The sequence below is a fragment of the Calliphora vicina genome, chromosome 4 (assembly GCF_958450345.1).
Source record: "Calliphora vicina chromosome 4, idCalVici1.1, whole genome shotgun sequence".
In the NCBI taxonomy this organism is placed as follows: domain Eukaryota; kingdom Metazoa; phylum Arthropoda; class Insecta; order Diptera; family Calliphoridae; genus Calliphora; species Calliphora vicina.
In genome coordinates this window covers 116,713,771-116,732,480 of record NC_088783.1, presented here as the reverse complement: position 1 = coordinate 116,732,480, position 18,710 = coordinate 116,713,771, and positions in this window count along the sequence as shown.

Below are 18,710 nucleotides of genomic sequence, written 5' to 3'. Positions count from 1 at the left end.
TTTGAAAATTTCTACACTATAGCTGATTAAGTTTAAATTTAAACAAATTTTGAAAAACATTTCTGAAATTTCCCTTATATTTGAAAATTTCCCTCCAAGGGAAATTTTTTCTAAAGGAAAATTTTTATATATTTTTGCAAATTTGTTATTAATTTTTCTTAATAAATATTATTTTAAGAAAATTTTCAAAATTTCCCTTATTTAAAAAAATTTCCCTTGAAGGGAAATTTTAGTTTTTCAAATAATTTTGAAAATTTCTGCATAATAGCTGATGGAGCATAAATTTAAAGAAATTTTGAAAAACATTTTTGAAATTTTCCTTAAATTTGAAAATTTCCCTCCAGGGGAAATTTTTTCTGAAGAATAATTTTTAAATATTTTTTTAAATTTGTTATTAATTTTTCTTAATAAATATTATTTTAAGAAAATTTTCAAAATTTCCCTTATTTAAAAAAATTTCCCTTAAAGGGAAATTTTTTCTGTAAAGAATTTTTTAAATATTTTTGCAAATTCGTTGTTAATTTTTCTTAATAAAGTTGAATTTAAGCAAATTTTCATAATTTCCCTTAGATAAAAAAATTTCCCTTCAAGGGAAATTTTAGTTTTAAGGAATTTTTTTGTGAAAAATTTTTATATTTTTAAGAATAAAATTTCCCTTTTTGTCAGAGACAAGGTCATAGGTCATTTTAGGTTTTTTAAGTAGACCACCCCTATTCAGACACTTGTTTTTCAACCAGTATTTCTAAAAGTCTTTTCAAATCTCTATACCCGTAATTCTTTTTCGTTTCCTGTTTTCTGTCATGTTGTATTTGAAAAACAAAATTTGTTACATTTTATCTGTGTTGTAGAGTCCACTTTTATATAAAAAAAGTATTTCTTGTTAATGTTTGATGCAACAAAAAAATACACAATTTAAAATTTCTTTTTTTTTTGGTAAAAAAAGGGTTCAATTCCAAGTATTTTGCTACCACTTTCTTTGTTGCCAGCAAAAAAAAAAAAAAATATGAAAAAAGTGAAAAAATCAAAGGGGGTGGGTAGCACGTTCCTAACTGCTTCAAAAATCATTTTAACAAGCAATTGTATTGTCTGTTTTATATCTATGTAGCTGACTGAGTGTGTGTTTTTGAATCCTTTTTTTTTTGGTCTAATATTTAATTTATATTGTATTTCTTTTTCATTATATATTTTATATTTATGTTTGTTTTTTTTTATTATATTTTATTCTGTTGTATTGTTTGTTGAATTGTTATTTTCTGTCATTGTTTTCGTTAGTTTAACAAGTTTTTTTAATTGAATTTTTTTTTATATGATAAAAAAGGGTTTTGGTTTTATTTGGAAAAACAAATTTATATGTTGAACAAATCAAACAATAATGAAGTAAGTGTACAAAGAGAAATCCCTAAAAGTATACTACTATTTAATTGAAATGTTAGGTATACTTTCAAGTTTTTGGGAAATTTGTCAACAGAAAACAAGCTAGAAAAAGTTAAATTAAACATTAAAAGGATTTCAATTTTAAATTACAACAAAGTTAAGACAATAACAAACAAAAGAAATTAAACTAAACTAAACATAAACAATGAAAAAAGGGAATTTTTTTGACCTAAATTGAAAGCTAAAGGCAAGGAGTTGAACAATTAAAACAAAATAAGGTTAAAAGCTAACAAAAGGAGAACAAAATTTAAAAAATAAAAAAACCTTAAAATATTGTGAACTATTTAATAATAATGTTTAAAACTTAATTAATTAATATAATTTTTTTTTTTAATTTTTTCTTGCTGTTTAAAACCTCACAAAATAAGTTTAAACAAAAAAATCTATGAAATTTTTGCACAATTTGCAAGTAATTAGCATTAGCTTTCAAATTATTAAAAAATAGTTTAAAAATTTTCATAAATATTTTTTATAAATTAAAAAAATTTTTAGCAATTTTTTGGGTTTTCAATAATTTTTGGACAAATTTTAAAATCTTACAAAATTAAGTTTTTTTATAAAAAAAATTATAATATTTTTATGTAGTCCTATAGTAAATTGCTTGAACTTTCATATAATTGAAAAATAGTTTCAAAATTTTTAAGTATATTTTTTATAAATTATAAAAAACTTTGGTAATTTTTGGTTTTTAAAATTTTTTCTATATTTTTTGGACAAATTTTAAAATCTTACAAAAATAAGTTTTTTTTATAAAAAAGTATAATATTTTATTGTAGTTGTATAGTAAATACCTTAAACTTTCATATAATGAAAAAATAGTTTCAAAATTTTTATTTATATTTTTTATAAATTATAAAAAACTTTAGTAATTTTTGAGTTTTAAAATTTTTATTCTATATTTTTTGGACAAATTTTAAAATCTTACAAAAATAAGTTTTTTTTATAAAAAAGTATAATATTTTATTGTAGTTGTATAGCAAATAGCTTGAACTTTTACATAATGAAATAAAATTTGAAAAAATTTCATATAATTTTTTTATAAAATTCGAAAAAGATTGAAAATTTGTTTGGTTTATTTTTCTTCACATTTTAAATTCTTGATAAAATAAGTTTCGCTTAAAAACCTGCCGAGATTTTGACATAATCTTATAGCTAACACTATGATCTCTTAAATAATGTAAAAAAAAATTAAACTTTTTTATATATATTTTTTGTAATTTTAATTAAATTTTTTACATTTTTTGTGTCCCAACTTGATATGCTTTCCTTACAAATTTCAACTTTTGTTTGAGAAAGCCATAATATTCTTTCACCGTCTTAAAGTAAACATCATAAGCTTTTATTTATTGCAAAAAAAGTTTACATTTTTTTATATATATTGAATATTTTTTATAAATTTTTAAGGAAAAATCCGAAAAAAATAATTATTTGTTACATTTTAAATTTTTGATAAAATAAGTTTTGCTTAAAAAACTGCCGATATTTTGACATAATCTTATAGCTAACACTATGATCTCTTCAGTAATGTAAAAAAAGTTTAAAATTTTTTATATATATTTTTTATAATTTCAATCAAATTTTATAAATTTTTGGGTTTTAATTTTTTATGTTTTTATTACAAATTTCCTAAAAAAAATTAAGTTTTGCTTGAGAATCGTACAATATTAAGCCATAATATTAAAGTAAACAGCATAAGCTTTTAAATAATGTGATAAAAGTTTAAAATTATTGATATATTAAAGTTTTTTTTAAAAAAATTTCAATAAAAATAAAAAAAACGGGGTAATTTTTTGGTCTTAATTTGAATTCCTCCAAAAAATAATTTTTGTACGATAAAGTTAGAATACTTTGCCATTATATAATAGTAATTTACATGACCTCTCAGAAAAAAGAAAAATATTAAAAAAAATTTTAAAAATTTCATCAAATTTTATAAAGAAATATTTAGGCTTAGACATTTATAATAGCAATCTGCTAAATATCCAAATATTAGCACATAATTTGTTTGATTTATTTCTTTATTTCTTAATATTTCTGCTTAAAACTCCCTTTAAAAAAAGGTGTCATATATTTAACTATTTGCAACAAATTTATAACATACTTTTAGGCAAATTTGTGAACTCTTAGGTCTCATATGCAACAAAATTATAACATACTTTTAAGCAAAATTTTTTACACTAAACACCTTTCTTGAAAATAAGGAAACATTTTATAATATTTCTTCAAAAGAGTTGTGAAATATTTGTTTAAATATGTAAACAGGTTGAAATACTTTAAAAAGAAGTATGAGAGAGCTAACTAAACCTTACACAACATAACTAAATTCTAAATATTAGTTTTATTTGCATGTAAAACAATTTACTACACAACTACATAAAAGGTATTCATTTTAGAAAATTTTAAAACAAATATTTATAAATAAAGGCAAATAAGGAAAGCGAATTTGGGCCTAATGTTAGCGAATTTTAGGTGCTCTAAACTAAATACACTAAGAAAATGCAAAATATTTTTTATAGTTTTTTAAATAAATGCTTTTAAATAAAGGAAAAATTTAACGAAGACATTTTTTATTATTTTCAGAAAAAAATTTTATATCAGTTTTCATAAAAATCTTAAAAAATTAGTTAGAACTAAAAATCGTATTATATTTTTAAAGTTCTTAATAGCTAAGACCATAAGCTATTTTTGTATGAAAAAATTATTTTAAAATATTATTATATAATATTTTTAAAAAATCCCCAAATTTTTAAATTTTAATTTTTGGAAAAAAACTTTAATGAAGTTTTTGACAGCTTGAAAAACATATTTTTTTTCAAAAATAGCAAAATATTTTTGCTTAATTTTGTAGACAATAATAAGGGCTTATTAGTGTGGCAAAATTATTAAAATATTTTAATATATACATTTTTTAATTAATCTTTGAAACTTGGGTATTTTTTTTTTATTTTTTTTTAAAATTTAAAAAAAATAGTTAGAATTGAAAATCCTAAAATTCCTCATAGCTAAGACCATAAGCTATTTTTGTATAAAAAAATTATTTAAAAATATTAATACATATTATTTTTAAAAAAAAAAAGTTTGGAATTTTGATTTTTGGAGAAAACTTAAATGAAGTTTTTCACATCTTCAAAAACAAGTTAATTTTTAAAAAATAACAAAATATTTTTCCATAATTTTATAGATAATAATAAGGGCTTATTAGTGTGGGAAAAATATTAAAATATTTTAATATATACATTTTTTAATTAGGCTTTGAAACTTGGGTAACTTTTTTATACCCAACCAATTTTTTTTATTTTTTTAAAAAATTTTAAAAAAATAGTTAGAATTAAAAATCGTAAAATATTTTTAAAGTTCCTCATAGCTAAGACCATAAGCTATTTTTGTGTAAAAAAATTATTTAATAATATTGACATATATTATTTTTAAAAAATCCCCGAAGTTTGGAATTTTGATTTTTGGAGAAAACTAAAATGAAGTTTTTCACATCTTCAAAAACAAGTTAATTTTTAAAAAATAGCAAAATAGTTTTGCATAATTTTGTAGACAATAATATAGGCTTATTAGTGTAGCAAAATTATTAAAATATTTTAATATATACAATTTTTTATTCGGCTTTGAAACTTGGGTATTTTTTTATATTTTTATTTTTTTAAAAAATTTAAAAAAAATAGTTAGAATTAAAAATCGTACTATATTTTTAAAGTTCCTTATAGCTAAGACCATAAGCTATTAATATATGACAAAACTATTTTAAAATATTAACCTATACTATTTTTAAAAATTCCCCAAATTTTGGAATTTGAATATTTGAAAAAAAATTAAATGAAGTTTTTCACATTTTCAAAAACAAGTTTATTTTTAAAAAATAGCAAAATATTTTTGCATAATTTTGTAAATAATAATAAGGGCTTACAGTGTAGCAAAATTATTAAAATAATTTAATATATACATTTTTTAATAAGCTTTGAAACTTGAGTATTTTTTTATATTTTTATAAAAAATTTAAAAAAAATAGTTAGAACTAAAACTCGTAAAATATTTTTAAAGTTCCCATAGATAAAACCATAAGCTATTTTTGTGTAAAAAAATTATTTAAAAATATTGACATATAATATTTTTAAAAAATCCCCAAAGTTTGGAATTATGATTTTTGGAAAAAACTTTTGCTACTAGTTTTCCAATTTAAAGGAAATTTGCTTAACTTCAGCAGTTTTTGTTTTATATTCCTTTAAGTGTAGCACTACTTTTCTTAGTAGTTTTGCCTTTTATTTTTGTGTAACAATTTATGTTGTAAAATGTCCTTACATGCGTCTGTCCGTCCGTCTGTCTTTCTGTAGTTTTCCTTGCAGTATGTGTAAAATTAATGTAATGTTTTACCCCCACCATTAGTTGTATAACAAACTTGTGCTCCTGCAGATCCCCTACCCCAGTGTAAAAAAACCCCCCTCAACAAATGCCTTAAGCATGTATGTATTTTCATTTTCACTTTTCATTCAAATCGAGTTTTTTAAGCCTAAATACACACAATACAATAGAAAACATTTGCTCTATCTAAATGTTCAAATCTACAACAACAAGAACAGGACTACATAAACTGAATAGAAAGGACATTAATGTGTTCTATTGTACAATAGCTATTGCTGTTGTTGTTGTTGTTATACTCTCTTTACACTACACATATGGCTGGTTTGAATGTATGCAAATTTTCATTGAGAATAAACTTCATTCTCACTTTACTTTTTTTTTAGCAGATTGTTGGGGAGGTGTGGTTGGTAGATGAGGTGGGTGGTTTGTTTGGACCAGATAATATTAATGGTCATGAGTTAGCAGATGTATGTAGCTGATATGTAAGAGTAGATATGTAATGTTATTTATATGTAAGAAAGATAGAAAGGAAGAGGGGGAAGGGGAGAAAAATGTGTGAGTTTAATTTCGCCTTAAGCTTTTCTGGACTCTTTTACAGCATACAAGTGCAAATAAGCGAACCTAGACTCTTAACTAACTGTATTGTTGTTTATGATTGTTGTTTCTTTTATAAAAAAACAAGCAGACACTCTCACACAATAATTTACAAAAACAATGTTGTTCCCAGCAGCTCTGGAAGACTAGAACAGAACTAGAACAGAACTAGAACAGAACTAGAACAGAACTAGAACAGAACTAGAACAGAACTAGAACAGAACTAGAACAGAACTAGAACAGAACTAGAACAGAACTAGAACAGAACTAGAACAGAACTAGAACAGAACTAGAACAGAACTAGAACAGAACTAGAACAGAACTAGAACAGAACTAGAACAGAACTAGAACAGAACTAGAACAGAACTAGAACAGAACTAGAACAGAACTAGAACAGAACTAGAACAGAACTAGAACAGAACTAGAACAGAACTAGAACAGAACTAGAACAGAACTAGAACAGAACTAGAACAGAACTAGAACAGAACTAGAACAGAACTAGAACAGAACTAGAACAGAACTAGAACAGAACTAGAACAGAACTAGAACAGAACTAGAACAGAACTAGAACAGAACTAGAACAGAACTAGAACAGAACTAGAACAGAACTAGAACAGAACTAGAACAGAACTAGAACAGAACTAGAACAGAACTAGAACAGAACTAGAACAGAACTAGAACAGAACTAGAACAGAACTAGAACAGAACTAGAACAGAACTAGAACAGAACTAGAACAGAACTAGAACAGAACTAGAACAGAACTAGAACAGAACTAGAACAGAACTAGAACAGAACTAGAACAGAACTAGAACAGAACTAGAACAGAACTAGAACAGAACTAGAACAGAACTAGAACAGAACTAGAACAGAACTAGAACAGAACTAGAACAGAACTAGAACAGAACTAGAACAGAACTAGAACAGAACTAGAACAGAACTAGAACAGAACTAGAACAGAACTAGAACAGAACTAGAACAGAACTAGAACAGAACTAGAACAGAACTAGAACAGAACTAGAACAGAACTAGAACAGAACTAGAACAGAACTAGAACAGAACTAGAACAGAACTAGAACAGAACTAGAACAGAACTAGAACAGAACTAGAACAGAACTAGAACAGAACTAGAACAGAACTAGAACAGAACTAGAACAGAACTAGAACAGAACTAGAACAGAACTAGAACAGAACTAGAACAGAACTAGAACAGAACTAGAACAGAACTAGAACAGAACTAGAACAGAACTAGAACAGAACTAGAACAGAACTAGAACAGAACTAGAACAGAACTAGAACAGAACTAGAACAGAACTAGAACAGAACTAGAACAGAACTAGAACAGAACTAGAACAGAACTAGAACAGAACTAGAACAGAACTAGAACAGAACTAGAACAGAACTAGAACAGAACTAGAACAGAACTAGAACAGAACTAGAACAGAACTAGAACAGAACTAGAACAGAACTAGAACAGAACTAGAACAGAACTAGAACAGAACTAGAACAGAACTAGAACTAGAACAGAACTAGAACAGAACTAGAACAGAACTAGAACAGAACTAGAACAGAACTAGAACAGAACTAGAACTGCAGGGTTCTTTTCCAAACGATATTGTTGTAAATGTGTTTGAGTATTATTTATAGTGTGCGTATTTTTCGATATGTATATTGGTATTATTTATGCAAAACATTCACTTTAGATATAGATTAAAGAGTTGCCAATATTCCATTCCATATACCTCCATTAATATACATATATATTGGATCCTTATAGTTAGTGGAGTCGATTCAGCCATGTCCGTCTGTTGAAATCAACTTTCCGAAGCCCCCCAAATAACTAACATACACGATCCGGCTCGGCTGCTATTTAAAATCTAGAAAATCGGTTCACAAATGGGTGAGATATAAGGAAAAATCCAGGACAACCTCGATTTTTGCCCAATATCTGGATTACTAAGTCATTAATATAGACAATATGGATATCTAATCATAGACATTTCAAAGACCTTTGCAACGAGGTAGGCTTTGAAACTTGGGTAACTTTTTTATACCAACCCAATTTTTTTTTTAATTTTTATAAAAATCTTAAAAAATTAGTTAGAACTAAAAATCGTACTATGTTTTTAAAGTTCCTCATAGCTAAGACCATAAGCTATTATTATATGAAAAAATAAATTAAAAATTTTAATATATACTATTTTTAAAAATTCGCCAAATTTTGGAATTTTGATTTTTGGGAAAAAAAATAAATGAAGTTTTTCAAATCTTCAAAAACAATATTTATTTCAAAAATAGCAAAATATTTTTGCATAATTTTATAGATAATAATAAGGGCTTATTAGTGTGGGAAAAATATTACAATATTTTAATATACATATACATTTTTTAATTAGGCTTTTAAACATGGAGATTTTTTTATATTTTCAGTTTTTATAAAAATCTTAAAAAATTAGTTAGAACTAAAAATCGTATTATATTTTTAAAGTTCTTCATAGCTAAGATCATAAGCTATTTATGTATGACAAAACTATTTTAAAATATTAACATATAGTATTTTTAAAAATTCGCCAAATTTTGGAATTTTGATTTTTGGAAAAAAAAAATAAATGAAGTTTTTCACATCTTCAAAAACAAGTTAATTTTTAAAAAATAGCAAAATATTTTTGCATAATTTTGTAGACAATAATAAGGGCTTATTAGTGTGGAAAAGTTATTAAAATATTTTGCGATATATATTTTTTTATTAGGCTTAGAAACTTGGGTATTTTTTATATTTTTATTTTTTATAAAAATTTAAAAAAAATAGTTAGAATTAAAAATCGTAAAATATTTTTAAAGTTCCTCATAGCTAAGACCATAAGCTATTAATATATGACAAAACTATTTTAAAATATTTTGTTTACAAAAAAAATTTTAAAATTTTTATTTTAAAGTATAATTTGGTGATGGTTAAATAGCTCTCTTACTTGTTTTTATTCTTCCTTTATTATTTCTTTTAAATTTTAATTGGTCTCTTATGGCAACTCCTTTCTTGTGTTCAGAGCTTTTTCCCTCTCGTTTCCCTTTCCTGTTTAAGTTTTATGTTGTTGTCGATTTGTACATGATTGTATTTGTGTTGAATTCATATTAGTTTTCGTACAAGTAGTTTACCTATAACTAACAGGACAGAAACTTTAAAATTATGTCCTTAGGTTAGACAATAAACAACAACAATGAGAGCGTGCAAATCAAGGACAACAATATGTGAAACTCCGAAAGGAAAGGAATTCGATAAAAAAAATAAAGAAAAACAGAGGAAGTGAGTTAAAGGAAGGACTGTTAAGAATAAAGAGAATATAAAGAGTGATTTAAAAAGAGATGATAAAGACCAAAAGGAAGACTTTATAAAGACATACGATTGAAGCTAAAGGAGGACTTTATAAAGACCTAAAGAAGAACTTTATAAAGACCTACGATTGAGGCTAAAGGAGGACTTTATAAAGACCTGCGATTGAAGCTAAAGCAAGACTTTATAAAGACCTGCGATTGAAGCTAAAGGAAGACTTTATAAAGACCAAAAGGAAGACTTTTTAAAGACCTACGATTGAAGCTAAAGGAAGATTTTATAAAGACTTAAAGGAGGACTTTATAAAGACCTACGATTGAAGCTAAAGGAAGACTTTATAAAGACCTAAAGAAGGACTTTATAAAGACCTAAAGGAGGACTTTATAATGACCTACGATTGAAGCTAAAGGAAGACATTATAAAGACCTAAAGGAGGACTTTATAAAGACCTAAAGGAGGACTTTATAAAGACCTGCGATTGAAGCTAAAGGAAGACTTTATAAAGACCTGCGATTGAAGCTAAAGGAAGACTTTATAAAGACCCGCGATTGAAGCTAAAGGAAGACTTTATAAAGACCTAAAGAAGGACTTTATAAAGACCTAAAGGAGGACTTTATAATGACCTAAAGGAGGACTTTATAAAGACCTACGATTGAAGCTAAAGGAAGACATTATAAAGACCTAAAGGAGGACTTTATAAAGACCTAAAGGAGGTCTTTATAAAGACCTACGATTGAAGCTAAAGGAAGACTTTATAAAGACCCGCGATTGAAGCTAAAGGAAGACTTTATAAAGACCTAAAGGAGGACTTTATAAAGACCTACGATTGAAGCTAAAGGAAGACATTATAAAGACCTAAAGGAGGACTTTATAAAGACCTAAAGGAGGACTTTATAAAGACCTGCGATTGAAGCTAAAGGAAGACATTATAAAGACCTAAAGGAAGACATTATAAAGACCTAAAGGAGGACTTTATAAAGACCTAAAGGAGGACTTTATAAAGACCTAAAGGAGGACTTTATAATGACCTACGATTGAAGCTAAAGGAAGACTTTATAAAGACCTGCGATTGAAGCTAAAGCAAGACTTTATAAAGACCTAAAGGAGGACTTTATAAAGACCTGCGATGGAAGCTAAAGCAAGACCTAAAGGAAGACTTTATAAAGACCTACGATTGAAGCTAAAGGAAGACTTTATAAAGACCTGCGATTGAAGCTAAAGGAAGACTTTATAAAGACCTAAAGGAGAACTTCTGTTCTAGTTCTGTTCTAGTTCTGTTCTAGTTCTGTTCTAGTTCTGTTCTAGTTCTGTTCTAGTTCTGTTCTAGTTCTGTTCTAGTTCTGTTCTAGTTCTGTTCTAGTTCTGTTCTAGTTCTGTTCTAGTTCTGTTCTAGTTCTGTTCTAGTTCTGTTCTAGTTCTGTTCTAGTTCTGTTCTAGTTCTCTTCTATTTCTTTTTCCTGTCTTTTTGCAAAACCTTGTTGAACACTTAAGAAAGTTGTGAAGAAAGTAAAGGGCACAGGTGGCTGTTAAATTCCAAAATATATGCAGCAGTTCTAAGTCACTAACTAACCAACTAACGACCATGTTCACTAAAACGGAAACTACCACCTAAAACTGTTTTCAATGTTGCCATAGTTAAATTGTGAAACTAACACCAACATACACATTCTTACACATATGTGTGGATGTCCTTATAAAGGAACACATTCATATGTATGTGAATTTTAATACGCACTTACTTTCCATTTCATCCTGCATGGCCAATCCTTGAAGCAGTATGAGGTTTAAGCAGTGGACTCTTGTGCAAATTTGAAATTTTTAACAAAAAATTCTAAAGAAATTTGGCAACAGAGCAGCTAAAACGGAAGAGAATTTTTAAATTTTGGATGCTGAATGTATGAATGAAAGAATGAATGGTCAAGCATAATAATCAGAAAACAAACGAACAAATGTTGCCAGCAAAGGCAAGTGGACGTCCACTGTCCGTCTGTCTGTCTTCTCGGCCTTAAGAATGCCAAAAATTGAACATAAACAAATTTAAAATGCTCTTGATAAATGAAAAGGGAAAAGGATGGTAAGGAATCATGTGTGTAGTTTTGGTAAAGGGGGGGCAAGTAGTTGTACATTACATGCGCACTTCCAACACACTTGCACTCGTACATTACCAGGGAAATTGTTAAGATTCAAATTTAAATTTGTGTTGCTTTTTTGTTTGGACTTTTTATATTTTAAAAGGAATCATGTGGCAAAGTCAGTCACATGAGAGATGGAAGGAGGAGAGGAGGTGGAGTTTTCAAAAACAAACTACTCTTATGTATCTAAACAAGGTCCATTTCGTTTGCTTAACTAGATTTAGATGAAAGTAACAATTAAGCAGGCCATACAGCTGCTGCTGCTCCATAGCCTTTAAGTTATTACTGCTGCTGGCTACACAGCATCTCGTACAAGCGAAATTAATTTATTTAAATTTTTTTACAATATAAACCCTGTAAAAGAAGAAGCCTTATGAAACATACATGAAATGGTTAAATTGAAGACCAATTGGGGGGGAGGGGCAGTGTAGCTGCAGATAAGGTGGCGAATATTATATTTGAAACAAAAACTTCTAGGAATTAACAAACCTAGAACAGTGGGAGAAAAATGTTAAATGAAAGCTGTATGATTGAAGCTTTTGAAACAATATATGGTGACCTGCAAATTAAGCTTTTAAAAGACTTTATAAAGACCTAAGATTGAAGCTTTTCAAAGACTTTACAAAAACCTATGATTAAAGCTGAAGGAAGACTTTATAAAGATCTATGATTGAAGCTAAAGGAAGACTTTATAAAGACCTAAAGGAAGACTTTATAAAGACCTACGATTGGAGCTAAAGAAAGACATTATAATGACCTAGAAGAAGACTTTATAAAGACCTATGATTGAAGCTAAAGGAAGACTTTATAAAGACCTAAAGGAAGACATTATAAAGACCTAGAATTGAAACTAAAGGAAGACTTTATAAAGACCTAAAGAAAGACTTTATAAAGACCTATGATTGAAGCTCAAGGAAGACTTTATAAAGACCTACGAATGAAGCCAAAGGAAGACTTTATAAAGACCTACGATTGAAGCTAAAGAAATACTTTATAAAGACCTAAAGGAAGACTTTATAAAGACCTACGATTGAAGCTACAGGAAGACTTTATAAAGACCTAAAGGAAGACTCTATAAAGACCTATGATTGAAGCTAAAGGAAGACTTTATAAAGACCTACGATTGAAGCTCAAGGAAGACTTTATAAAGACCTACGAATGAAGCTAAAGGAAGGCTTTATAAAGACCTAAAGGAAGACTTCATAAACACCTAAAGGAAGACTTTTTAAAGACCTACGATTGAAGCTCAAGGAAGACTTTATAAAGACCTAAAGGAAGACTTTATAAAGACCTACGATTAAAGCTCAAGAAAGACTTTATAAAGACCTACGATTGAATCTGAAGGAAGACTCTATAAAGACCTATGACTGAAGCTAAAGGAAGACTTTATAAAAACCTACGATTGAAGCTCAAGGAAGACTTTATAAAGACCTACGATTGAAGCTAAAGAAAGACTTTATAAAGGCCTAAAGGAAGACTTTATAAAGACCTTCGATTGAAGCTAAAGAAAGACTTTATAAAGACCTAAAGGAAGACTTTATAAAGACCTACGATTGAAGCTAAAGGAAGACTTTATAAAGACCTACGATTGAAGCTAAAGAAAGACTTTATAAAGACCTAAAGGAAGACATTATAAAGACCCAAAGGAAGACTTTATAAAGACCTACGATTGAAGCTGAAGGAAGACTTTATAAAGACCTAAAGGAAGACTTTATAAAGACCTACGATTGAAGCTAAAGGAAGACTTTATAAAGACCTATGATTGAAGCTAAAGGAAGACTTTATAAAGACCTACGATTGAAGCTGAAGGAAGACTCTATAAAGACCTATGATTGAAGCTAAAGGAAGACTTTATAAAAACCTACGATTGAAGGTCAAGGAAGACTTTATAAAGACTTAAAGGAAGGCTTTATAAAGACCTACGATTGAAGCTCAAGGAAGACATTATAAAGACCTAAAGGAAGACTTTATAAAGACCTACGATTGAAGCTCAAGGAAGACTTTATAAAGACCTAAAGGAAGGCTTTATAAAGACCTACTATTGAAGCTAAAGGAAGACTTTATAAAGACCTAAAGGAAGACTTTATAAAGACCTACGATTGAAGCTCAAGGAAGACTTTATAAAGACCTACGATTGAAGCTGAAGGAAGACTTTATAAAGACCTAAAGTTAGACTTTATAAAAACCTACGATTGAAGCTAAAACAAGACTTTATAAAGACCTAAAGGAAGACTTTATAAAGACCTACGATTGAAGCTCAAGGAAGACTTTATAAAGACCTACGATTGAAGCTGAAGGAAGACTTTATAAAGACCTAAAGGAAGACTTTATAGAGACCTATGATTGAAGCTAAAGGAAGACTTTATAAAGACCTACGATTGAAGCTGAAGGAAGACTCTATAAAAACCTACGATTGAAGCTAAAGGAAGACTTTATAAAGACCTAAAGGAGGACTTTATAAAGAGCTATGATTGAAGCTAAAGGAAGACTTTATTAAGACCTAAAGGAAGACTTTATAAAGACCTATGATTGAAGCTAAAGGTAGACTTTATAAAGACCTGAAGGAAGACTTTACAAAGACCTACGATTGAAGCTAAAGGAAGACTTTATAAAGAGCTGCGATTGAAGCTAAAGGAAGACTTTATAAAGACCTGAAGGAAGACTTTATAAAGACCTACGATTGAAGCTAAAGGAAGACTTTATAAAGACCTATGATTGAAGCTAAAGGAAGACTTTATAAAGACCTGAAGGAAGACTTTACAAAGACCTACGATTGAAGCTAAAGGAAGACTTTATAAAGAGCTGCGATTGAAGCTAAAGGAAGACTTTATAAAGACCTACGATTGAAGCTAAATGAAGACTTTTTAAAAATCTACTTTGAGTTATAATTTATCTTATTTCTGCCCACTGTACTTTCGCTTAAGTAATAATTTTAAAATGAGTCAGTAGTTTTTGTTGGCATCTACGTTTACTACTCCTTAACGTATGAGCAATACGAAAGTACTCGTATTCCTTTTCCTATGAATGTCTGCTACAATATATGTATTTTTGGCTGAATAGGAATATTTAAAATGAATGAATGAAAGCATGGTTGGAGGTTGCTGTATTTAAATGTTAGGGTTTGTTAGTAATATGACCAGAGGTAGACAGTTGAGAACAAAATAATAAGATAAATTACAGAAAAAGTTCAAAAGTTTTCTGTAAAACTAAAGTATATTTCCAAACTTTTTTAGTTTAGTTTAGTTCTCTTTTAAATAGAAAAGAACTCTATTGAATTTTTGACAAATCGTTTTACTATTTCCCTGACCTCTACTGTTCAACATTCCTTTAAAATGTTCATTATGAGCCAGAAGATTTTTAAGCAAATGAGTTACTGTTCCTACTAACATTCAATTGGAATGAAGACAAGTTAACAAACAAGACACGCACGTTTCCACAACAATTTATGTAGGAGTTTCAGTTTTCGAAATTCATGCAACATCCATTCAAATACAATAAAGTACACATCCATGTTTATAGACAAATACAAACTTACCGACACATATGAACGTGTTGTTACAAGGATATGAAAAGGATGGGAAGCGAGAGTGTAAGAACCATTTTAAACAAGTTGATAGAAATTCACTCACTGACGATTCAATCATTTTGAAAAGGTGTGAGTTAAATGTAAGAGTGATGGATGAATGAAGGAATAAATAGGAGTAGGAGGAGTGTGAGATGTATTGGAGAGTCTTTAGCAAACATTAGAATTTTAATGGAGAATTGTAATGTGCATGACTTTGCTAGATATAGTTTTTTACGATTGAAGCTTATGAAAGTGTAAATAAAGATCTACGATTGAGCTAAACTGGAACTAAAGTCCTTATTTTAATAAATTTGTGTTCAAAAAAATATAATTTCATCAATAAAATAAGAATTTTTAGGATTTTGTTACTTTTTGAGAAAAGTACTATTTTTTCTAAAAAGTACCAAATGTAAAATTAGTACTTTTTGTAAATTTTCCCTAAATATATTGATTTTAGCAAAGGAAAACGATTTTTTTAATAATTTATTAAATTTTTTAGGTTTTTAAAAAAAGTACTAAATGTAAAAATAGTACTTTTTGTAAATTTTTGCTAAAAAATATTAGTTTTATGAAAAAAATAGATTTTTGTAATTAATATGATAAATTTTATAATTTTTCTGAAAAAAGTACTATTTTAGAAAAAAGTACTTTTTCGGTAATTGTAGCCAAAATTAATATTTTCCCTTAATATATTGATTTTAGCAAAGGAAATAGATTTTTTTTAATAATTTATTAAATTTTTTGTTTTTTAAAAAAGTACTAAAATGGTACTAAATGTAAAAATAGTACTTTTTGTAAATTTTTTGTTAAAAAATATTAGTTTTATGAAATAAAATAGATTTTTGTAATTAATATGATAAATTTTATAGTTTTTCTGAAAAAGTACTTTTTTGTAAAATAGTACTTTTTCGGTAATTTTATCCAAAACTTAAGAATTTCATATATATTTCAATTATTTGTTAAATTTCTGCGTAAAATTGGTATTTTTTGGGAAAAGTACTATTTTTAAAAAAAGTACCAAAAAAGTACTAATTTTAAAAGTAGTAATTTTTGTAAATTTTCCTTAAAAATATTAATTTCATAAAAGAAATTTGATTTTATCATAAATTTGATAATTTTGTAGGTTTTTAGAAAAAGTACTTTTTTGTAAAATAGTACTTTTTCGAAAATTTTAAACAAAATCGTCAAAAAGTGTAATTTTGTTTAAAAATCGTTTATAAAACTACTTTATTTTATAAAAATATTAAAAATTGTACTTTTTGAAAAAGTAGTAGAAAATACTACTTTTTTAAAAAATAACAAAAATTTTATTTTTGTTGCAAATGTTGCAAAAATAGTAAGAAAAGTACTTTATTTTATAAAAATATTAAAAATTGTACTTTTTGAAAAAGTAGTAGAAAATACTACTTTTTTAAAAAAGAACAAAAATTTAATTTTTGTTGCAAATGTGATAAAAATAATAAGAAAACTATTTTATTTTATAAAAATATTAAAAATTTTACTTTTTGAAAAAGTAGTAGAAAATAATACTTTGTTAAAAAAGAACAAAAATTCTATTTTTGTTGCAAATGTGGTTAAAATAGTAAGAAAACTATTTTATTTTATAAAAATATTAAAAATTTTACTTTTTGAAAAAGTAGTAGAAAATACTACTTTTTTAAAAAAACAACCTGAAGTACTATTTTTGTTGCAAATGTGATAAAAATTATAAGAAAACTATTTTATTTTATAAAAATATTAAAAATTTTACTTTTTGAAAAAGTAGTAGAAAATACTACTTTTTTAAAAAAGAACAAAAATTTTATTTTTGTTGCAAATGTGGTTAAAATAGTAAGAAAACTATTTTATTTCATAAAAATATTAAAAATTGTAATTTTTGGAAAAAGTAGTAGAAAATACTACTTTTTTAAAAATGAACAAAAATTCTATTTTTGTTGCAAATATGGTTAAAATAGTAAGAAAACTATTTTATTTTATAAAAATATTAAAAATTGTAATTTTTTGAAAAAGTAGTAGAAAATACTACTTTTTTAAAAATGAACAAAAATTCCATTTTTGTTGCAAATATGGTTAAAATAGTAAGAAAACTATTTTATTTTATAAAAATATTAAAAATTGTAATTTTTTGAAAAAGTAGTAGAAAATACTACTTTTTTAAAAAAGAACAAAAATTCTATTTTTGTTGAAAATGTGGTAAAAATAATAAGAAGAATACTTTATATTACAAAAATATTAAAAATTGTAATTTTTGAAAAAGTAGTAGAAAATACTACTTTTTTAAAAAACAACAAAAATTCCATTTTTGTTGCAAATGTGATAAAAATAATAAGAAAACTATTTTATTTTATAAAAATATTAAAAATTGTACTTTTTGAAAAAGTAGTAGAAATACTACTTTTTTAAAAAACAACCTAAAGTACTATTTTTGTTGCAAATGTGGTTAAAATAGTAAGAAAACTATTTTATTTTATAAAAATATTAAAAATTGTACTTTTTGAAAAAGTAGTAGAAAATACTACTTTTTTAAAAAAGTTGTAAAAATACTAAATTTTTGAAATATTACATTCTTACTTCACAGGACATTATTTTTTCACTTTATTTTGCATTTTCTGACCCACTGTTTACTAATTTGCATGTATGATTTGCTTCTCTCCTATGAGTTTTTGGCTTTTTCATTTATTTTCTTAATTTCAAATTAAATTTAATGTATTTTCATCATCATCATCATTGTCGTGGTAGATGACGACGTCATATTGTAATGGTCGGTTTTTTTGGTGAAAGTAGTGGTGTGTGGTTGTTAGTTTTAGACTGGGGGGGGTAGCAGGAGATGAATCAATGAATGTATGAAGAGTCTTACATTGATTGCTTTGTGGTGTCTATATTTGTTGCTGTTTGGCCTTTTATAAAATTCATATTAAATTAAAAAATTGTTGACGTTTCAGCAGAACATACAGAGTCGGCTTTGAATAAGTAAAACTGTTTTATGTGCGAACATGTAGCAGAATCCTTCTTACAAATGGTTGTACTCTTGATTTCATACATATGAACATGTAAATTGTAAATTGTAAATGTAAATCCTCACACACTCAGACATAAATGTAAATAAATATTTTTTGGCGGAGGACAAGTGAAATTTTGAAAATTTCTACTTAATGGAGGTCTTTTGTGATAAAATAGCAGCAGCATAGTTGTTGGTGGAGGTAGAGAGAGGTTGGTTATCTAAGAGGTCTTCTATATTTCATTAGATACGTACTCGTCCTTATTTGTGTGAAGGTATAAATGTATTTAAAA